Consider the following 14,546-nt stretch of genomic DNA (forward strand, 5'->3'; position numbering starts at 1 on the left):
TCATATACCTATTGGCCATTTGTATGCCTTCTTTTGTGAAACGTCTATTCAGGTCTTTGCCCATTTTTCAATCGCTTTTCTCTTCTCTTGCTTTTTTTTTTTTTTGCGATTGAGTTGTACAAGTTCCTTACCTATTTTGGATATTAGCACCTTATCAGACACATGGTTAAATATAAGATATGAAAGCATAAAACTACCAGAAAAAAACCATAGGGGATAAACTTCTGGGGGTTTTTTTGGGTTTTTTTGTTTTTGAGGAAGATTAACCCTGAGCTACCATCTGCCGCCAATCCTCCTCTTTTTGCTGAGGAAGACTGGCACTGAGCTGACTTCCATGCCCATCTTCCTCTACTTTATTTGTGGGACACCTGCCACATATAAAGTAGAGGAAAAATATTTTCTCCCATTCTATAGGTTGCTTTTTTGCTCCGTTGACTTTTTTCCTTTGCTGTACATAAGCTTTTTAGTTTGATGCAATCCCTTTTATCTATTTTTGCTTTTGTTGCCTGAGCTTTTGGTGTTGTATCCAAAAATTCATTGCACAGATCATTGTCAAGAAGCTTGTCCCTGGGGCCAGCTTGGTGGCGCAGTGGTTAGGTTCACACATTCCGCTTTGGCGGCTTGAGGTTCACCGGTTCAGATCCCGGGTGCAAATCTATGTACCGCTTGTCAAGCCATGCTGTGGCAGGTATCCCACATATAAAATAGAGGAAGATGGGCATGGATATTAGCTCAGGGCCAGTCTTCCTCAGCAAAAAGAGAAGGACTGGTGGCAGAAGTTAGCTCAGGGCTAACCGTCCTCAAAAAAAAAAAAGAAAAAAAGACTTTTCCGTTATGGTTTCTTCTAGTAGTTTTATGCTTTCAGGCCTTACATTTAATTCTTTAATCCATTTTCAGTTGATTATTGTATATGGTATGAGATAAAGGTTCAATTTTGTTCTTCTGCATGTGAATATCCAGTTTTCCCAACACTGTTCTTTGAAAAGACTGTCCTTTCCCATTGCATGTTCTTGACATTCTTGTTGAAGATCAGCTGACTGTAGATGCATAGATTTATTTCTGGGCTCTCTATTCTGTTCCATTTGTCTATATGTCTGTTTTTATGCCAATATTATACTGTTTTGATTCCTGTAGCTTTGTAATATATTTTGACATCAGGAAATGTAATGTCTCCTGCTTTGTTCTTCTTTCTCAAGATCGCTTTTGCTATTTGAGGTCTTTTGTGGTTCCATGTTAATTTTAGGATTTTTTTTCTGTTCCTGTAAAGAATGCCATTGGGATTTTGATAGGGCTTGCATTGAATCTGTAGATCACTTTGGATAGTATGGACATTTTATAATATTAATTTTTCCAATCCATGAACACAGGATGTCTTTTCATTTATCTGTGTCATCTTTAATTTCCTTCGTTAATGTTTTGTAATTTTCAGTGTACAAGTCTTTCATCTCTTTGGTTACATCTATCCCTGAGTATCTCATTCTTTTTGTTGCAATTACAGATGGTATTGTTTTCTTAAGTTCCTTTTCAGATAGTTTGTTGTTTGCATATAGAAATGTGGTTGATTTTTCTATGTCGATTTTGTATCCTGCAGCTTTACTGCATTTGTTTATTAGCTCTCACAGTTTTTTTGTGTGGAGTCTTTGGGGTTTTCTATGGATATGATCATGTCATCTGCAAAGATAATTTTACTTCTTTCTTTCCAATTTTATGCCTTTATTTCTTTTTCTTGTCTACTTGCTCTGGCTAGGACTTCCAGTACTATGTTGAAAAGAAGGGGTGAAGCTGAACATCCTTACTTTGTACCAGATCTTAGAGGGAAAGCTTTCAGTTTTCCGCATTGATTATGTCAGCTGTGAGCTTTTCATATCTGGCCTTTCTTGTGTCAAAGTGAGTTCCTTTGATAACCTATTTTGTTGAGAGCTTTAATCATGAATGGATGTTGAACTTTGTCAAATGCGTTTTCTCTGTCTATTGAGATGATCATGTGGTGTTTTTCTTTCATTTTGTCGATGTGTTGTGTCAATCATTGATTGATTTGCGTATGTTGAACCATCCTTGTATCCCAGGGATAAGTCTGAGCTGTATGATCCTTTTAATGTGCTCTTGAATCCAGTTTGGTGGTATTGTATTGAGGATTTTTACATCTGTATTCTTCGGGGATATTGGTCTGTAGTTTCTTTTCTTGTAGCATCTTGTCTGGTGATATCAAGGTAATGTTGGCCTCATAAAATGAGTTTAGAAGTGTTCTCTCTTCTATTTTCTTGAAGCATTTAAGAAAGATTTGTGTTAATTCTTCTTAGAATGTTTGGTAGAATTCACCTGTGAAGCCATCTGGTCCTGGGCTTTTCTTTCTTGGAAGATTACTAATTCGATTTCCTTAGTTAGTGGTAGTCTGTTTAGGCTTTCTCTTTCTTCTTGATTCAGTTTGGGTGATTTGATTGTTTCTAGGAACTTATCCATTTCTTGTAGGTTATCCAGTTTGTTGGCGTATAATTGTTCATTATATGATTTTTTTTTATTTCTGAGGCATCCTTTGTAATGTCTTCTCTTTCATTTCTGGTTTGATTTATTTGAATCTTCTTTTTTCTTAATGTAGCTAAGGATTTGTCAATTTTGTTTGTTGTTTCAGAAAACTAACTCTTAGTTTTGTTGATTTTTTTCTGTTGTTTTTATTTTCTATTTGATTTATTTCTGCTCTAATCTTCATCATTTCCTTCCTTCTGCTAACTTTGAGCTTATTTTTCTTTTTCTAATTCCTTGAGATGTAAAGTCAAGTTATTTGAGATCTTTCTTCTTTTTTAATGTAGGCATTTATCATTATAAACTTCCTGCTTGGTACTGCTTTTGCTGTGTCCCATGGGTTTTGATACGTTGTGTGTTCATTTTCACTTGTCTTGAGATACTTTTTAAATTCTCTTTCAGTTTCCTCTTTCACCCAATGTTGTTCAAGAATGCATTGTTTAGTTTTCACTTACTTGTTAATTTTCCAGTTTTCTCACTGTTACTGATTTCTAGTTTCATTCCATTGTGGTCAGAAAAGATGCTTGGATGATCTTCTTAAATTTTTTAAGACTCATTTTGTGATCTATCATGGAAAATGTGTGTGTGTGTGTGTTTGAGAAGCTATTGGGTGCAAGTTCCAGAAATGTCTGTTAGATCCATTTGGTCTATAGTGTTTTTCAAGTCAGCTGTTTCTTTATTGATTTTCTGTCAGGATAGTCTATCCACTTTTGTCAGTGAAGTATTGAAGTCCCTTACTATTATTGTGTTGCTGTCAATTTCTGCCTTCAGATCTGTCAATGTTTGTTTTATGTATTTAAGTGCTCTGATGTTGGTTGCATATGTATATGTATAATTGTTATATCTTCCTGCTGAATTGATCCTTTTATCATTATATATTATCCTTCTTTGTCTCTAGAGAGAGTTTTAGAATTAAGGTCTATTTTGTCTGATATAAATATAACAACTCCTGCTTTCTTTTGATTACCATTTGCATGAAATATCTTTTCCTATTCCTTCACTTTCAGCCTATGTGTGTCTTTAAATCCAGCATATGTCTCTTGTAGGCCACATATCATTGGATTTTGTTTTTTTAATCTATTCAGCCTGTCTATGCCTTTTAATTGGTGAGTTTAATCTATTTACTTTTAGGGTTATTATTGATGAGGACTTACTCTTGCTATTTTGTTGATTATTTTCTGTCTGTTCTATGGTTGTTTTGTTCCTCTCTTCTTCTCTTACTGTCTTCCTTTGTTATTTGATGATTTTTTGTAGTGATTTGCTTTGTTTCTTTTCTCTTTATTTTTCATATGTCTATTATAGATTTTTTTTCTTTGTAGTTAGTTCAAGGCTTGCATAAAATATTTGGTAGTTACAACCTTCTAGTTTAAGTTGATAACAACTTAACTTCAATTCCATACAAAAACACTACACTTTTACTCCCCTCCCACACACACTTGGTGTTTTTGCAGTCAGAGTTCCCTTCTTTTTATATTGCATATTCATTCATAAATTTTTAACTTTTAACTTTTATATTATGGTTAAAAGTAATTTATGCACCGCCAATGTAGTGTTATGTTAATCTGTATGTGGCTATGTTTTTACCTTCATCTGTAAGATTTATGCTTTCATGTGCTTTGTGTTGCTGTTTAGCGTGTTTTGTTTCGATCTGAAGAACTCCCTTGAGCATTCTTGTGAGGCATGTCTAGTGGCGACAGATTGTTTCAGTTTTTGTTTGTCTGGGAAAAACTTTCTCTTGTCTACAGTTTTGGGGTTTTTTTTTTAAAGATTTTATTTTATTTTTTTTCCTTTTTCTCCCCAAAGCCTCCTGGTACATAGTTGTATATATTCTTCGTTGTGGGTCCTTCCAGTTGTGGCACGTGGGATGCCGCCTCAGTGCGGCCTGATGAGCAGCGCCATGTCTGCGCCTAGGATCCAAACCAATGAAACACTGGGCCGCCTGCAGCGGAGCGCTCGAACCCAACCACTTGGCCACGGGGCCAGCCCCTCTTGCCTACACTTTTAATGAACAATTTTGCTGGTTATAGTATTTCTGGTTGGCAGATTTTTCTTTCAGTATCCTAAATGTATTGTCCCACTGTCTTCTGGATGTAAGGTTTCTGCTGTGAAATTCACTGATAGCTTTATTCACTGATATGTCTTTATATATGATGCTTTTTTTTCTCTTTCTGCTTTCAAAATTCTGTTTGCCCTTGACTCTTGACAATTTGATTATAACATGTCTTGATGTCAACTTTTTTAGGGACATTTGAGCTTCATGAATCTGGATGTCCTTTTTCCTCCCAAGATTTGGGAAGTTTTCAGCCATTATTTTTTTAAATAAGTTCTTTCTCTCTCTCTCTCCTCCTTCCAGAAACCCCATAATGTATATATTGGTTTATTTGATGCTATTCCACAAGTCCTGTAAGCTTTCTTCACTCTTTTTCTTTCTTTTTTTCTCCTCTAACTGGATAATTTCAAATCATCAAGTCTTTGAGTTTACAGATTCTTTCTTCTGCTTGATCAAGTTTGCTGTTGAAGCTCTCTATTGCATTTTTTAATTTTATTGATTGCATTCTTCAGCTGTTTGGTTCTTTTTAATATTTCTATCTCTTTGTTAAACCTCTCATTTTATTCATATATTGTTTTCCTTATTTCACTGAGTTGTCTATTTGTGTTCTCTTGTAGCTTGCTAAGCTTTTTAAAAACAATTATTTTGAATTCTTTGACTGGCAATTCATAGGTCTCCATTTCTGTGGGGTCAGTTATTGGAATATTTTTTTGTTCCTTTGGTGGTATCATGTTTCCTTAATGTTTTATTTTCTATGTAGTCTTGTGTTGATGTCTGCACATTTGAGAGAGGAGTAACCTCTGCAAGACTTTACAAACTGGCTTTGGATGGGAGAAGAGCTTCACCTAGAGATGGATTCTAGGGCACTGGCTTGGTGAGGTGTTGTTGCTCCAGCTCTGGGGGACACACTTTCAACTCCAGCTCTGAGGAGGGCACAATGGCATGGTCTCTGTGCATCTCCATCAGCTGAAGTCAGCATCACCGAAGATTGCGGAGGTCCTTGGTGGCTAAGACTGTGGGTGTTCACAGTGTCAGTGAGGGCTGTTGGAGTCCTTGTCAGCAAAAGCTGTTGGGTCCTTCTGTTCTCTTTATTCCCCACAGGGGGATGTCAAGGCCAAGAAGGTCCCTCTTGCTACTGGGTTTGGCATGCAGGTGTGCTCACAACAGTGGTGGCACCAGTGTCTGAGATGCAGTGGAGTGGTTATAGGGCCAGGTCTGATGAGCAGGCATATGCAGGGCAACCGTAGTTCCAGGGTCTGGGGTGCAGGAATACTTGCTGTGGCAATGGCACTGGTGTCCAAGGTGTAGGCACATGTGGAGTGACTGTGACTCTGGGATCCAGGAAACAGGTATGCTTGCTGTGGCGGTGGTGCCAGGGTCTGAGGCATGAGTGTACAGAGAACAGCTGCTGAGCTAGGGTCCAGGGCATTCATGCAATTGTTAATGTGGGGAAAAGAGTGGGGGCATGGCAGCTCCGGCTCTGGGGGAGTGCAGTGGTGGCTCCTTCTCAGGGTAGGGAGCACAGCATTGGTTCCCTGGGGTTGAAGGGGACATCTCGGTGGCTTCTTCTCTAGGAGGGCACAGCAGCATGGACTCCAGGCAGCTCTGTCAGCTGGGGTCAGTATCAGCAAATACTGTGGGAGTCTTCAGTGTGAAAACTTTGGATGTCCACAGCAGTGGCAAGGGTTGCTGGGGTCCATCTGATCTTCCTTTGCCCCATGGGAATTGTCGGGAGGTCATGCCAAGGTAATCCCTCTCGGCAGTGAGCTGTGCTGGACTGAGGGACGGGGTGAGCCAGGTGAGATACTTCCTGTGGTTTTCTTTGCAGCTATCCTCTGATTTTGGGCTCCAGTAAGTTGCTGCAAGTTCTTCATTGTATTCCAGAGCCCTCCCAGAGCTATTTTCATCTGTTTGTAGTTCTTTATTCATTACTGTTGTTGTTTTTTTGTGGAAGGGACTCCTATTGTGCTAACTTGCTGAGATCACCTCTCTCCTTTACTTTTTAACTAAATTTCTTTGAGTTTTTTCCTTAGGGTCTGCTCTAGGGATTACAATGTGCATCTTCAATTTATCACAATCTGCTTTAAATTGATATTGATTTTTGGTGGAAAAAAGAAACTTTGCACTGATATAGCTCCATTTCTCATGCTCCCTCCTCTGTGCTATTAACGTCATATATATTTATATATGTTATAAACCCACACTATGATGTTATAATTTCTGCTTTGAACAGAAAACACACAGGTGTTTTTAAAAAGTTAAGAGAATAAAAGACGATATATGTTTATATTATAATATATATTGCTTTATTTACCTACATGCTTGCCATTCTCAGTGCTTTTTATTCCTTTTTGTGAACTGGTAACTGTCTGGTATCATTTTCTTTCAGCCAGAAGGACTTCCTTTAGTTTTTCCTGTAGTGTAAGGCAGATAGAGATAAATTCTCACAGCTTTGTTTATCTGAAAAAGTATTTATTTCACCTTCATTTTTGAAGGATAATTTTATTGGATAGTGAATTCTTAGGTGACAGTTCTTTTTTTCCTCTAGCACTTTAAATATGTCATTCCACTGCCTTCCAGCCATCGTTTGTTTTTGATAAGAAGTCAAACATTGATTGTATTGTTGTTACCATAAATGCAATTCATCATTTTTTTCTCTTGCTGTTGCAAGATTATCGGTTTTCTTTGGTTTTCAGTGTTTTGACCATGACGTCTAGGTGTGATTCTCTTTGTGTTTATGTTATGTTGGGTTCATTCAGTTTCTTGTCTATCCTAATCCCTTTGGGCTGTTATAACAAAATACCATACAGTGAGTGGCTTGTGAAGAACAGGAATTTATTTCCCACTGTTCTGAATCCTGGGCATCCCAGATTGAGGTGCCAGCAGATTTGGTGTCTGGTGAGGACCCGCTTCATACGTGGCCATCTTTTCACTGAAAACTCACAAGGTAGAAGGGAAGAAGCAGCTCTCTCAGGCCTGTTTTATAAGGACACTAATTCTCTTTCTTTTTCAGATAAATAAAACTGAGAGAATTTGTTTCTATACACCTTACATGAGGTTCCACTTTTATGACCTAATCGTATCCCAAAGGCTACACCTCCTAATACCATGACATTGGGCATTAGATTTCACCATGTGAATTTTAGGGGGATGCATATATTCAGACCATAATATTGATTCTTTAAGTCAATGTCATTTACTAACTTTGGGGAGTTTTCAGCTATTTTTTCTTCAAATAATTTTTCTGTGCCTTTTTATCTTTCCTCTCCTTTTCGGACACCTATTACATTTATATTTGAACACTTTACATTGTCTGGCAGGTCTCTAAGGCTCTGTTCATTTTTCTTAATTCTTTCAGCTCTCTTTCTTCAGATTTGGTAACTTTTATTGCTCTATCTTCAAATTCACTGCTTCTTTTTTCTGCCATCTCAGGTCTGCTGTTGAGCACATCTAGTGAATTTTCAATATTATTTCTTGTAGTTTTCAGCTCTAGAAATTCCATTTGATCCTTTTTTATAATTTCCATTTCTCTGTTGATACTCTCTTTTTATTGATTCATTGTTAACACAAATTCCTTTAATTCTTTGAGCATATTTTCCTTTAGTGCTTAGAACATAACTATAGCAGCTGTTTTGAAGTCTTTGCTAAATCCAACATCTGGGCCCATTTGGAATCAGAGTCTATTGATTTGTGTGTGTGTGTGGTCATGGTTTCATTTTTATTTGCATATCCAGGAATTTCTAGTTGAAAATTGGACTTTGAATCATGAAGTTGGTGTCCTCCATGGTGTGCAGCCACAGATATCACTGTGCAGTTTTTTTTGTTTTGTTTTGGTTTTTTGTTTGGTTTTGTTTTTTTGCCAAGGGAAGATCAGGCAATTATTTGGACAGAGTTTATGTTCAGACACTTCGAACCTGTAAACCTTCCACCTTCTGCTGCCCAAGCTGTGTGTGGTTGGAGGAACAAATTCCCGTCTACAGTAAGTTCTCAATCTGCCCTGGCTTTCACTTTTTGCTGCACTCTCTCCGGTCTCCCTGACTCATGCATATTTTAGCAGTCAGTCAGGGATGCATGGGAAGTTTATTATCTCAGGCGTTTCATGGGTCTCTTACTTCCAGGATTTCTCCCATTACATTTCTGGGTGATCTTCTGCCCACTCTGAACAGAGGTTACAACTTCAAGCTGGTAAAGCTGCAGCTTTTCACTTCTTGTCTGATTCCATGACTTTAACCCATAAAACTGCAGATTTTCACCTCCCCATCCCAGACGGAATCTGTCACTTCCGGCTGGTAAAGCTGCTGGTCTTCACTATCAGCCCTCAAACCACGCCCCCCCATTCCCACTGGTAAAGCTGTGACTCTTATCACCCAAGCTAAGGGGTGGAGGTGGGGGGATGTAGACCCTCCAAGCAAGAAGAGCACAGACTCATGGCCATTCGGAGGCAGTAGCAGTTTTTCAAGATTAAACACTTAATTTGTTGTCTGCCTTTGGTCATCTTTTGAGTCCCCTGAAATAGTTGGTTTTGACAATTTTGTCTAGTTTTGTACTTTTTTTCTTCAGAGGGAAATTTCTCATCTTCTCATGCCACCATTCCCGAAGTGAGTTTCGAACTGGATTATTTTAACGTTTCTTCCACTTAAGCAATCCTATTGCCCACAGATTTTTATCTTGATCGGAAATGTGCTGGTGTCAGGAGGCTGGTGTCGACAAACGGAAGGAGAGCTCCAAATTTTGCATGTCACCTCAAATGTGCAAAAATAAAAGGGGCAGCCAGTGAGGCTGAACAGTGAACTGGGCACTTCAGCGCTGGGGTCTGGTCTCGGTGCAGCCCTGAGGGCCCTGGCTGAGCTTCTCTGACACAAGTGTCTGAAAAGGACACCCCTGGCCTCACCTCACACGTCTGGCTGCTTCTCATCTTCTCCCCTGGGTCCTTCCCCCACCTCCGCTCCGCCTTTCTCATGGATTCTATGACTCTGTGAAGGTGAAAATGGCTGAAATTAACTTTCACTTCTGCTCAGACATCTGAAACCCAAGAGCAAGGTCATTTCCTTGTTCTTTTCTGAGTAACTGCTGGAAGCCATTTTTGTTTTTGTTTTTTCGACCCCTGTCTGTTGGAGGCGGACAGAGAGGTGACGTTTTTTTCCAGACCACACAAAGGCCAGCTTACCCTGAACCTCCCCTCCTTGCAAACTCTCATGTCCCCTCTCACTCCAACCTTGAATGGGTGAGTCAGAGGAAAATGGACTTTCTCCCTAGGAAAGATTTCCTGTTCCCGACTATATTCTCTATAGCCTCAGGTCCAAGAATATAAAAGTTGTTCAAAAGTCACTTATGTGGTCCCCACTGATAAAGGCATTAGACGTAATTCAGACAGCATCACTGGATCCTTGTTCAGTAAAAGCTTCAACCTAAGCATCTGCCTCTGAGATTCTGTAGGATTCTTAGTCACAAATCATGGTCAAAGCCGTCTCCTTGGTAACTTCCCCCAATGACCCCTGATGGAGTTATTGCTCCTGCCTCTGTTCCCGTATTGTGCCTTGTTGAGGCTTACATGGCTGCACTGACGGTACCCTGCACCCCATTATAATTGTCTGTCTACCAGACCCCTTCGCATGACCCTCAAAGGAGGGTCACGCCTATTTCTATCTCCACCCCCAGCCTCTCGTGCCTGCTTACTACACAGCAAACATTCCCAAAAGTTTGTTGTGTTAGTTGAACTGAAATAACAAGAAAATAACCTCATCTCAAATAAGTAACTTTTTACATCGTAAGTTTAAGGAATTTGGGATTTTTTTCAACTTGTGTTCAATGCTTAGATCCAACTCTCAGGGGTCAGGAGTTGTATATAATAATAAATTAATAATAAGTATGATTCACTGAGCACAGCTGGTTCTGAACAGGGTTCTGGGCCCTTTACCACCAAGGATAGAAGACAACCAAGCAATTTTAAAGATAAGATTTGGGACTTAGATTAGACATATTCACACCAGCTACCAGTTATTTGACATTCCTATGTGCTAAATACTGTAATAGATACTTTTTGTATGTTAATCCACTTATTCTCACAGAAACCTTTTGGGGAAATGAAGCACATAGTTTCCAAGGAGACTTGGATCCCGAGAACTCTATGTTGCTGCTGCTGTTGCCATGAACATCTGGGGAAAAGCTCAGGAACTGACAGCAAATTATTGTCTTAGTCCTAAAATCTGAGGAAAGAAACTCCATGAGGAAACTGAGATTCTGGACTGTGGTCCCAGGCTAGGAGCAGAAGAGGCCTGTCTGAATTCCAGCCCTCCCAAGGTTCCCAGACCTAAAGGCAGGTGAGGAGCCCACCCAGTGGCTCCCTTTGATCAATGGATCAGAAAGCAAGTGACCAGTGGCTCATCATGTCTGGGTGGACCAATAAGTCTCCCGGGGTCATCTCAGCAACCTTCTTGGTCCTGTTGGTCCCTTGGCTGGTGTAGTGCAGGACAGCATCTCACTGCTCCAGATGTTAGGGTCCTCTCCTCATCTCCTCTATCGTTCTCTGTTCTTCTGAGTTTTCATAGCCAAGTAAAGTAGCACCATTAAAGAAGCTCTGAGATCAGAAGCAACAGTGGGCTAGAGTGCCTTAAAAAAACAACAGGAAATTAGTATTCATTTATTGAAAGCCAATTCTGTGCCTGTCCCTCATGCTCATTCTGTCATTTGCACTCATAGGATTTTATGGGCTAGGTATTATCAGCACTATTTGGAAGACAAAACAAAACTAACAAGGCTGAGGGAATGGCTGCCCTGGCTCCCGCAGACGGCACAAGGTGGCAGAGCCCAAGCTCTTTCATATGTTGCAGACAGATGCTGCCAGGCAGAGCGAAATACCTTGCAGAGTTAGCTTGGAGGTTTACTAACCCTGCCAGGCTCAGTACAAGAAAAACACCGCCTGTGTTGTTAAACCAAAACCCCATGAGAAAACTTTCTGGTGGCAGAGGGGCATTACGACTAACGTGGCCCGGGGTGGGAGAAAAACCAACTGCTCAGAGCCCTTCCTTAGGGGCTTTTCTGGGGCAGCAGTGCCCACTGGACCCAGTGAGCCCTTGGAAACTTTTTGAAGTGCTTGGCTGGAGGGGCGGGGCTCCTTGGGGGCGGCTGGTGAGGCTCTGATCACAAACCGGGGAACCTGCCACCTCTGCCTGGTGCTTGCTGTCGGCAGGAAGCCACGAGCTATGGGAACTGATTGAGACGACTGGGATGGGCTTTTTCTTTAGGTTACATCAGAAGTTGCTGGTTATAGCTAGAAGGCCACCTCACCACAGGTGTGCTGGGATTTGAAGAACTATGGTGAAAAGCCACTGAGCATTGCCAAGGTAAGACTTTGCATCTTCCACCTTCTTGACCATCTCATTTCCTTAAACTGTGCCAACAGTGCTCTGAGGCCTGTAGTTGGGAGAGCGGACAGGAACATCGCCGTGGATGGGATAGACGGAGAGAGAAGACAATATGATCTGAGCCACAGCTGTGCATAGATTGTCCTGTTGTTTGTTTTGTTTCTATTTTAGAGAGATTTTTGGTGTATAAAAGTTCATCCATCCAGGGTAGACTCTGCTTCTTGGACTTTCTCAGCTGGAAAAGGCAGTGAATGTGCCACAGAGAAAAGACAGGAGAAGGCTGTGCGGTGGGGAGATGGGTGGGTACACACGTGGCAGCTGTGGGGCTCCAGTCAAGTTCCTCAGCCTCTCCATAAGCTGGGGTACTGACGTCTGTGGTGCAGAGCTGGTGGAGCTGGCAGGGATGGATGAGGAGTGACTGGTTCAAGCTCAATGATTGGTGTTGCTTTTGTTTTATTTTGTGTGTTTTTGGACAAGTGTTTTCATTTTTCAGACGTTTGGGGGTGGGGTGACGGAATAGATTTAACGATGATCTTTTTGGCTAAGAGCTCTATTTTGGCCACCTTTGAAAAGGAAAGAACAGTTGATCATATATTTTGAGAAGATTTTTTTGAATTCTAGGGTTTTGACAACTTTCTAGTCATTTTCTAATTGTGCACTGCTTTCGTCCTCAACTGTCCACATTACCAAGGAACTAAAGGATTGTTATCATGCTGCTTCCATAGTTATAGGGAAGAATTCCGCGTGATACACATAGACGCTCCTCCCTCCTGGAAGGGAGCTTTGCCTCCCACCCCCTCACCTCGAGTGAGGAGCGGCCTTAGGCTAGTGTACGGAAAGGGAGAAACGGTGAGTCCACAGTGGAGAATCCCAGCGGGCTCCACCTGCAGCAGGCGACCAGGTCGACTCCCGGAGGGGTAAGTCATGCAGGATTGTGCAACTTCATTAGTGTGCGAAGAGGAAAGCCCTTCACCTCAGCGCTAGTCTCCCCCCAACCCATAACCCAGGCTAGTCACCAGACAAACGCAAACTGAGGGACAGTCTGCAGAATATGCAAAGCGAGGAAAGATGGGGAAACTATCACACATCAGAGGAGAGTAAGGAAACACGACAACTAAATCCAGAATTCACACCCTGGACTGGATTGGATCCTAGAACAACAACCAAAAAAAGTCATTAGTGAAAAATAGGTGAAATCTAAATGAAGTCTAGAGTTTATCATCATTGTACAAACATGATTTTCTCAGTTCTGGCAAATGCACCATATTAGGTAAGGTTAACGTTAGGGGAAGGTGAGGGAGGGGATATGGAAAGTCTGTATACTATCTGCATAATTTTCCTGTAAACCTAAAGTTATTCCAAAATAAAGAGCTAAAAAAATTATACTCATCCTACCTTACAGCAGAAGTGGTCAAAATCTGAGTGTGCTTGGGACAGCTAGCATCCATGACCCAGTGGTCCCCACCCTCTCTGAACAATCTGGAACATAGCAGGTCTTTTGCATTTTTTACCATTCTCTCTCTCAACCCCCACCTTATCCCCCAGCTTATAGAGAAGCTCTATATTTCTCTCTGCTCATGGTATTTCTCATCATTCGTTTATTTTTTCACTCAGCATGCACTTTCTGAGCCCTTACTCTGTGTCAGGGCATTTAAGGCTAAGTACCCCGCCCTCTGTCTGCCCAGCAGAGCTCACTGTGCTGGTTCAGGATCTTGGGCCTCAAGGGCATGCCCAGCTACCCAAACCTGACCCCTCCCCGGTCAGGAAGCAGAGGGCCAAGAATGGAGGCAAGTGAGGACCCAGACCCTGCCTGGAATAACCAGATGGAATCTGCCGTCCTCTGGACTCAACCATCCCCAATCGGCCAGGCAGCTGGCCAAGCAGCTGTGAGCTGTGCCGGAAAATCCTTTCCTGTGAGTGAAGCTGCGGCCTGAGGGATGCAGAGTGGGACTCCAGCTCCTGCTTGAGTAACGACCTTGCCAGGAGCCCACTCTGTTACCCTAGAATCTACAGCCAGAGGAGGCCACCAGGGGCCAGCATCCTTGCTTGGGAGGTATAGGTGGCAGGAGAAGCTTGATATCCACCCCCCACCCCCACCACACACCCCACAGGCCCCGAAAAGCAGGTGTGCTTGTTCAAGGGTGATGTCTCAGCCAGATTAGAGAAACGCTCAGAAGCAGGTGAGAAAGAAGAAAGAATTATGAAGCCGTAGGAAGACAGTTCTTTGATAAACATCACACTGTTTAGATGAAGATCAAAACTAAAGAGCAGCGATTATCACTGGGCCTAATGTACCTTCCTGTCACATCTCCTGCTCCCCCCTCTGCCGGCCCTCACGCTTTGACTACTCCAGCCATGCACTGCTCCTGGAAGGCACCAGGCCCTGCTCCTGCCAGTCCCTCTTGCCAGGATCCCCTCCCCACTGTCTCGTCTAGGCAAATCCCCCTTGTTCTAATTCTCAGGACCAGTGCTAATGTCTTCTCTTCTGTCACCAGTGCCCAAATTCCGCCCCCCCCCCCCCCCCGTCCCCATGATCCTCCAGCACGTGTTCAGGGCTATTTGTTTGCAGGTCTGCTGCCCCTCTGGACCCGAGCTCCTTCAGGACAGGGACC

At 41.8% G+C, this 14,546-nt stretch overlaps 1 protein-coding gene across 6 annotated transcripts in view; it reads left to right on the forward strand.

The window, feature by feature from the left end:
- BLK (BLK proto-oncogene, Src family tyrosine kinase) overlaps positions 1 to 14,546 on the forward strand; it is an 86,606-nt gene that overhangs the window by 11,996 nt on the left and 60,064 nt on the right. For 2 of the 6 annotated variants that reach the window (XM_070611427.1, XM_070611425.1), the window contains exons 1-2: positions 8,336 to 8,549; positions 11,815 to 11,913. The gene's annotated coding sequence lies outside the window, so the exon portion shown is untranslated. Of the gene's footprint in view, positions 1 to 8,313; positions 8,550 to 11,538; positions 11,914 to 14,546 lie in introns of those variants that run through there. The other 4 variants (XM_070611423.1, XM_070611426.1, XM_070611422.1 and 1 more) reach the window with 3 other exon arrangements.

Source organism: Equus przewalskii, chromosome 2 (genome assembly GCF_037783145.1).
Source record: "Equus przewalskii isolate Varuska chromosome 2, EquPr2, whole genome shotgun sequence".
NCBI lineage: Eukaryota > Metazoa > Chordata > Mammalia > Perissodactyla > Equidae > Equus > Equus przewalskii.